The sequence below is a fragment of the Neolamprologus brichardi genome, chromosome 1 (genome assembly GCF_056152115.1).
Source record: "Neolamprologus brichardi isolate AB-2024 chromosome 1, ASM5615211v1, whole genome shotgun sequence".
Lineage (NCBI taxonomy): Eukaryota > Metazoa > Chordata > Actinopteri > Cichliformes > Cichlidae > Neolamprologus > Neolamprologus brichardi.
The window spans coordinates 3476528-3484312 of NC_142104.1; positions in this window are offsets into that span (position 1 = coordinate 3476528).

Genomic DNA, 7785 nt, shown 5'->3' on the forward strand with positions numbered 1-7785 from the left:
CAGCAGTGCACCTGTTACACTCTGACACTCTGACGCTGTGAGAGACAAACTGTGAAGCTGTGTGTGAAAAAACAGGGCAGCAGCATCTGTCCTGTGTGAGGGAACGTTCTCATTTCCACGCTGATGAAAACCACAATAATTTCATTTTATCGTGCTTTTCTTAAAGCTGGATCGTGGTTTGGATATTTATCCGTAAAGAACAGAAACTCACTTAATCACGCTGTTAAATGGTCGAGCAGGCCGCTCGGTGAGCCACAGCAGAGCGTGCACCAGTTACTGTGACTGGCTGCTTTGATTTAACCCTTTGTCAGTTTAACCGTCCTTCTTCTGGACGTCATTCAGATAAACAAACAGCAGTTTTCTTCTCCTACGTACTGTGTGCATACCAAAGTTAACATAGTTAGGCATTTTCTAATTAGGTTTTATTTTTATTTAACTTTGAATTTTAATTCAGTTTTGTCTCAGTTACTGGGCTTGTTTCACTTTAGTTTTTATTGCTTGAGAATGCTTTGCTTTTATTTTTATTAGTTTTAGTGTTAGTTTTAGTCTTTTATTGTATGGAGACATGTGGCACAGGCAGCATTTAGGAAAATCAGCACAGTGTGACATTAAAAACACTGAACTTTTTGAAGCAGTTGACTCTCACTCTTGTAGACATCCAAAGTCTCATTAAACATTAGGGCTGCTACAAACTGTTATTTTGATAGTCGACTAGTCACCGATTATTTTTGCAATTAGTCGACTAATCAGATCATCATCCATTGGACGTAAAATGTACAGCTTATTGCACCAGCAGCATCTGCTCTTATATAACTATCATTAGCTTACAGCTTTAACTGTTTAAGGTATGTGCTAACTAAAAATAAAGACAAAATGATAGTTTATTAAATTTTAATGAAATTTGCAGATTGTTTCGGTGAAGTTTAATAAACTCCTTGCTATCTAAAATATAACGACACTGGAGTAAATTCGCAGCATCTCACACTTCTGATAATCAGCTGTCTGCTTGACGTTTATTCAGCTGTGTAAAAACTATAACTTTAATCTCAGCCAAACCGATTTACTCAGGAACAAATAAAATACAAAAAAAAAAAGCCGAACAATAACAGATAATTAAGTTATCTAAGTGACTTATATATGTTTAACCTGAGTAGCGAAAGACGGCGGTGGGTTTGAAAACGATTTGCCGGGAGTCCGGTGTTCTCACGGCTCTAGTTAGCCTAGCCCCCGGCTAGCTATCGAGCTAGTGGGTAACAGACGTCTCCGAAAACGTCGGAGCGCTTTTGAAAATATGTGGTGTCTTGATAAACTGAGCAGATATTTGAGGTTTAGTCAAAGGAGCTTGCAAAGAAAAGCGTCTGGACTTCTTTAAGTTACTTGAAGACGTTTCACCTTCATCCGAGAGGCTTCTTCAGTTCTAAGGTCAAATGGTGGAGAGTCCCAGATATAACCCTAGTGGGAGTGTCCCCCCACAGAGGGACAAAAGGACCCCCTGATGATCCTCTAATCGCCTGAGCCAAGGTGTGGAACTGGGTGTGGGTCCCAATCAGCCAGAGTTTCGGGTGAGTTCATTGTGAAACCTGGCCCCACCTTATCATGCGAATTCCTGAGGTCAGATGGCCCAGGATGTGAGTGGGCGTTAAGGCGTCTGGGAAGGGATCTCAAAACTGGATTATAGATGGCAGAGAGTTGGTGTCGTACACCACCTCCTCTGTTCAAAGATGGTCGCTCACAGTGGACATAGATGCTTCTTTCACTCCTCTTTCAAACCATCTGTCCTCTCTGTCCAAAATGTGAACGTTGGCATCCTCGAAAGAGTGTCCTTTATCCTTAAGATGCAGATGGACTGCTGAATCTTGTCCTGTGGAGGTGGCTCTTCTGTGTTGTGCCATGCGCTTGTGAAGTGGCTGTTTGGTCTCTCCAATGTAGAGGTCTGGGCATTCCTCGCTGCACTGTACGGCATACACCACATTGTTAAGTCTGTGTTTTGGCGTTTTGTCTTTCGGGTGAACCAGTTTTTGTCTGAGTGTGTTGCTGGGTCTGAAGTACACCGGGATGTCATGCTTGGAGAAAACCCTCCTGAGTTTCTCTGATACACCGGCTACATAGGGGATGACAATGTTGTTGCGCCTGTCCTTCTTATCCTCCCTCGCTGGTGTCTGATCTTCTTTTCTGTGCCTCTTTGCTGACTTTAAAAACGCCCATTTAGGATAGCCGCACGTTTTTAGTGCTTCCTTTACATGTGTGTGTTCCTTCTTTTTCCCTTCAGGCTTAGAGGGAACATGTTCTGCCCGGTGGTGTAGGGTCCTAATTACTCCAAGTTTGTGTTCCAGAGGGTGATGGGAGTCAAACAGGAGGTACTGGTCCGTGTGTGTGGGCTTCCGGTAAACTTCGATGTTGAGGTTGCCATTCTCTTCAATGTGCACAGCGCAGTCCAGGAAAGGCAAACAGTCGTCCTTCGTGTCTTCCCTGGTGAACTTGATGTTTTTATCCACAGCGTTGATGTGCGCAGTGAAGGATTCCACTTCTTGTGTCTTGATTTTGACCCAGGTGTCGTCTACATATCTGTACCAGTGGCTGGGTACTCTTCCTTTGAAAGAGCCAAGAGCCTTCCTTTCCACTTCCTCCATGTAAAGGTTGGCTACAATAGGTGACACGGGGGAGCCCATAGCACAGCCATGTTTTTGTCTGTAATAGCCTTCGTTGTATTTGAAATATGTAGTGGTGAGGCAGAGGTCTAACAGTGTGCAAATCTGATCGGGTGTGAAGTTGGTCCTGTCCTCCAAGGAGTTGTCTTCTTGTAGTCGTTTTCTGACAGTCTCCACTGCCTCCGTGGTGGGTATGCAAGTGAAGAGAGAGACTACATCAAAGGACACTATGGTTTCATCTGGATCCAGCTGGGACTCTCCACCATTTGACCTTAGAACTGAAGAAGCCTCTCGGATGAGAGGTGAAACGTCTTCAAGTAACTTAAAGAAGTCCAGACGCTTTTCTTTGCAAGCTCCTTTGACTACGATGACCTGGATGACTGAGAACCTTCACAGATATTTGAGGTTTACACAGCTACATTCTCGCTTAAAAATATGTTAAACGTTTATTTTGTGACCCAGAAAGAATAATAAGAGTAATATTAAAACTAACTAGCTGCCGCCATTGTTGTAAACTGAGCTGGGCTGCGCTATGAATTCGGGGACACAGCTTCTACTTCTTCTTCGGGGTTTAACGGCAGCTGGCATCCTTGTACATGCAGTGCTGCCATCTTCTGTTTCAGTCCGTTATTACACTCTTAAATCCTACTACTTATTCCTGCGTCTTTTGTGATCTTACAAAGCTTCAAACGACGCGTCGACTATTAAATCACTCGTCGACGATTTTGATAGTCGACTAATCGTGGCAGCCCTATTAAACATGTCCATCAAAGCTTTATCATCTAAGTTATGATAACTAATTTTAGAAGATTAGTACTGAAACTAAGGACATTTCCTCTATATTTTTATTTTATTTGAGTTAGTTCCTGAAATATTTCAGTTAGTTTGAAACTTTCCTAAAAATGTCTAATTTTCATTTTCATTTTCATTTTAATTAGCTAAAATGTTTTGTTCACATGTAGTTTTAGCTTTGGATGGATGAGTCGCTAACTGCCGCAGACCAAATTTACCTGTGGGTACACATAAAACTCACCTGAACCTGAACCAGCATAGACTGGACATAAAAGATGGAAGTGCTTTATTAGCTATGTACTTTTTTGCGACAAGCAGCTCGTAACAAAGTGCTTAAAATACAATTTAAAATTCTTTCCCAAGTTATCTGTTATGTATGGAAATTGGACTGGTTCATCCACTGAGTTAGGAGCATTTTTGTAATTGGGAATGATCCGCAGATCACACTCGAGTAGCTTAATAACCTCCAAAATGAGGTCAGGTCCAAGGGCTGGACTGAAAATGAACAAAAAAGCAGCCAATTTCCAAAGAAAAACTGAAAGACCTTCAAAAAGCCTGGAGAACTATTGCTCAAGACCACTTTAATAATTACAATTAAGTCTCCTTGGAAACAAAATATTAAAAAATAAAGAGTGACTCACTAATTTTGCACATGACTGTACATGCATCTTTTATATACAGTCTGTGAATGAGAGCCTCAGAAACGTCGTTTCTGTGGTATTCACAGAGATTTACAGTTTAGGACGGTAACCTCCTGAAACTGTTGTGGTTGTTGGTTGTTTCGTATCATTCACTCTCGTTTATTTGATCTGATGGCAACAAAGGGGACGGCCCTGCATTTTTCTTTGTCATCCTGGCCCTTCATGCAGCACTTCCTTTCTGAGACAAACTGTTTGAGCTTCTGCCTCACTCAGCTTCCCTTTAGAGGTTTCCACAGCAGATCACCTGCTTCTATGTTATGCTATCCCAGGATCCTCCTCTGTCACACCAACCCTCTGCATGTCCTCCTTCACTACAACCATGAACCGTCTCAGTGATCTTCTTCTTTGTCTTCCTGCCTTCCATGCCTTCACTCTCTTCTGATTGTTCCACTTCAGGAAGCCTGATGGGGGGTTTCCTGAAGCTGGTGGTGCCTCAAGCAGAGCGCCATGTGACTAAAACTAAATAGCTAAGAATTCAGGGTGCCTTAGTTTCAGCTTCTTTTAAAGTGCTGCCTGCCAAATCGCTGTCAGCCACTGTTGTTTTCAGCGATCGGTCTTGAGATGTCTAACTTGGAAATTCCCAGTTCAATTTGGTTTCCACTGAACAAGAAAGATGCGTCTCAGCTGTTCTCTGTCTTTGTCGGCCTGCTGCACCGATCAACCTGCAGTTTCATTTTGTTCTGTTATTAAGGTGACGACTGTGTGCAGCGTTATATAAGGAGAGAAATGTTTATGTGAATATGGTGCTGAGAAGAGAGACGCATTTCAACCGTTTCAAGCAGAATAAAGAGCTTCGTGTTTTCGGTATAAATGTCAAAAATGCAAATTTGCACATTTCCTTTTCCCCTGCTGAAAAGAGAAAAATATAAACCATAAAAACGTCTGGTGTCTGAGAGGTTCCTTTCTTTAAAATCAAACAAATACGATTAAAGCGCATTTTTCTGTTTTTAACAAGTTGAGCGGGACATGAAGTGCACTGGAGTACCTGCAGATGTTTGCAGCAGCGTGTAGGCCTGCTGATCCCGTCTTACTGGATTCTACCTGACAAACATCAAAACACTGTCGCCATGACAACGGAAACACAAACAATGATTTAATCTGACAATTGCATGTCCAACAGGAAGTTTCAGTAAAGTTCAGTTTCCTGCCACAAGAAGAACTGTTTGTGCTGCTTCTACATTTCTAAAAACATTCTGCAGGTTTGTTCTCTGCAGACGGAGAAGGGCAAATAAAACATCACGTTTATACCGCACCGTGACCTTTTGACCTCTGCATTAACTTCAGCTTCTGGTTTAGTTTGAGTCATATCCTTGTATTTTTTGTTTTTGAAAGTTCTCATTGACAAGGTCAGCTTAACGTTTTGGTCTTATCTTCTGTACAAAAGCAATAATCAGTGAATTGAGTCTGAATAACATAAACAAAACAGTTAAAACCTGGTGTGTCAGTCTGGCCTATCAGGAGATCCAAGTTGGCCCACCGGATGAAAATTGAAGACAAGTTACTATTATTTTTTCAATAAAATAAATAAAATAATTGCACTGTTATGTTATTTCACAGTGAAGTAAAATAATGTTTCATACTGTCCTGTTTCAAAACACAATATATGTGATGGTTTTGTGCCTTCAAAGAGCTGCTGTAGTTTCAAATGTTCGTGTAAAAAACATGGAAAAGTCACTTATTTTCTCAAGAGATGTCACTCAGCTCATATTCTGTTTTATAAATATGCAAACCTTTTCAGAATCTGCTTTATTTTATCAGGTAATGCAAAAGTTTTCCTGGTCCAGACGTGCCTAAGATCAAATCAGGGTTTACGGTGCAATAAAATGAGTTTCACCCTTCTGCTTCTGCAGCTTCTGCACTGAGTCTGAGTCTGCACATGTAGCACCAGCTGATCCCAGCACAGCCAAATCGGTCCATGTTTGTGTTTCCCTCATTTATCAGTGTGTGAATGAGTTTGCAGTTGTGCGTACACAGAAGATGTCAGCCGAGAGCGTGTGCAGACGTTCTTGCACACTCAGCTGTAAAAATGTGATCGTATGCAGATCAGACTGCCTCCAGGGCCTGAGACTTCTCAATGGATGCAGGCCTCAGTGCATTCTGGGAGTGTTTACACCTGTAGTCAAGTCCACTTGTGATCAGACCTAATGCCGGGAGTTTATGACGTTTCACCAAGCTATGATTTTATCACGCCGTCTGCCTGTGGCTTTTTAAGACTCTGCACTCAGTGAAAAGCGAAGTACAGCTTCAATATACTGCTTCACAATAACGTGAAGCAGTATACTTTTTATGATTTTATCAGTCTCATAGTTGTGGAGGAGTTTTGGCCCACTCTTGTTTACTGCATTGGCTCAGATCATTGAGGTTTGGGGACGTTTGTTTTTGCTCAGCTCTTTCAGCAGCGTTTCAGTCAGACTGAGATCTGGACTTTGACTGGATCACTGCAGCAGCTTGATTCTTTCCTTTTTCAGCTACTCTGTAGGAGATTTGCTGCTGTGCTCTGGATTAATCACCTGCTGCATGAGTCGAGCTTTCGCCATCGGACAAATGCATTCACGGGCGACCACAGTGACTGCAAATTATCGAGGTCCTGTGGCTCAAAACAAGCCCAGTTCATCAGCCCTCCATCACCCTGATTGTCAGTTGGCATGAGGTGTTTGTGCTGATGCGCTGTGTTTGGTTTTCCCACACTTTGTCTGTCTGAGGTGACACTGATCCACAAGACTTTTGTTCAGATGCATCTTTGCATGCAAACCTAAGCCGTGCTGAAATCTTCTTTTAGAGAGAAGAGCCTTTCTCCTGGCAACCCCGTGAAAACACGCCGTACTTGTTCAGTCCTTTTCTAATTGCCCATTTCATGAACTTTAACATTTAACATGCTAACCGAAGCCTGGAGAGTCTTCGGTTTTTTGCAATTTCTCTGAGCATTGCATGAGCTCAGGGTGAACTTCTGGGACATGGCAAGAAGATTACACGTTTACACACATGTAAGTCGTCCAGAACAGCAAACCGATTAAACTCCTGCTTCTATATAGGTGCTTACACTTGCTGGTGATCAGTTAATCATGTGCACTTGATCAGCAGCACCTGGCTTCCTATGGTAGAAGGAAGGGTGCACTTGCTTTTTCACATGACCACGTCTCCTTTTTACCTTAGAAAGTCTCCAAAGCACTCTGTGTTTGCCTCTCTGTCACTGGCAGCAGTGGTGCTGCCTTTCAGCCGCTCGCCCGTCATTACGTGCAGCTTTGACACAGAGAGGAAGGGGCCAGACTGCAAAGAGCATTTACTCAGAAATCTGTCATCATAACTTCATTAAATCTTATTTTCAGCCAGTGTATTGAGCAGCTGCTAAAACCTGCCAAAGGCTCAACAGAGTGTTTTTCTCGTTTTATGTTTACACTTTATCCAGCCTTTAATTTCAATTAAAGCATAAAAATCTGCATGCAGCATTGTTATATGATCATTATGACCTCTGACCTTTGACCTGCAGCTGTGGGAAACTGCAGGAGCCTGCATAAAGCGCCCTGCCGTAGGACCAACCCTCCCTCTCTCTCCCCCTCGTTCTCTGTTTTATTGCCCTCCCCTGATGTTGGACAGGATGTCGCCAAGGCGACGGGGTAAACAGATGATAACAAGCCCTTAGCTCT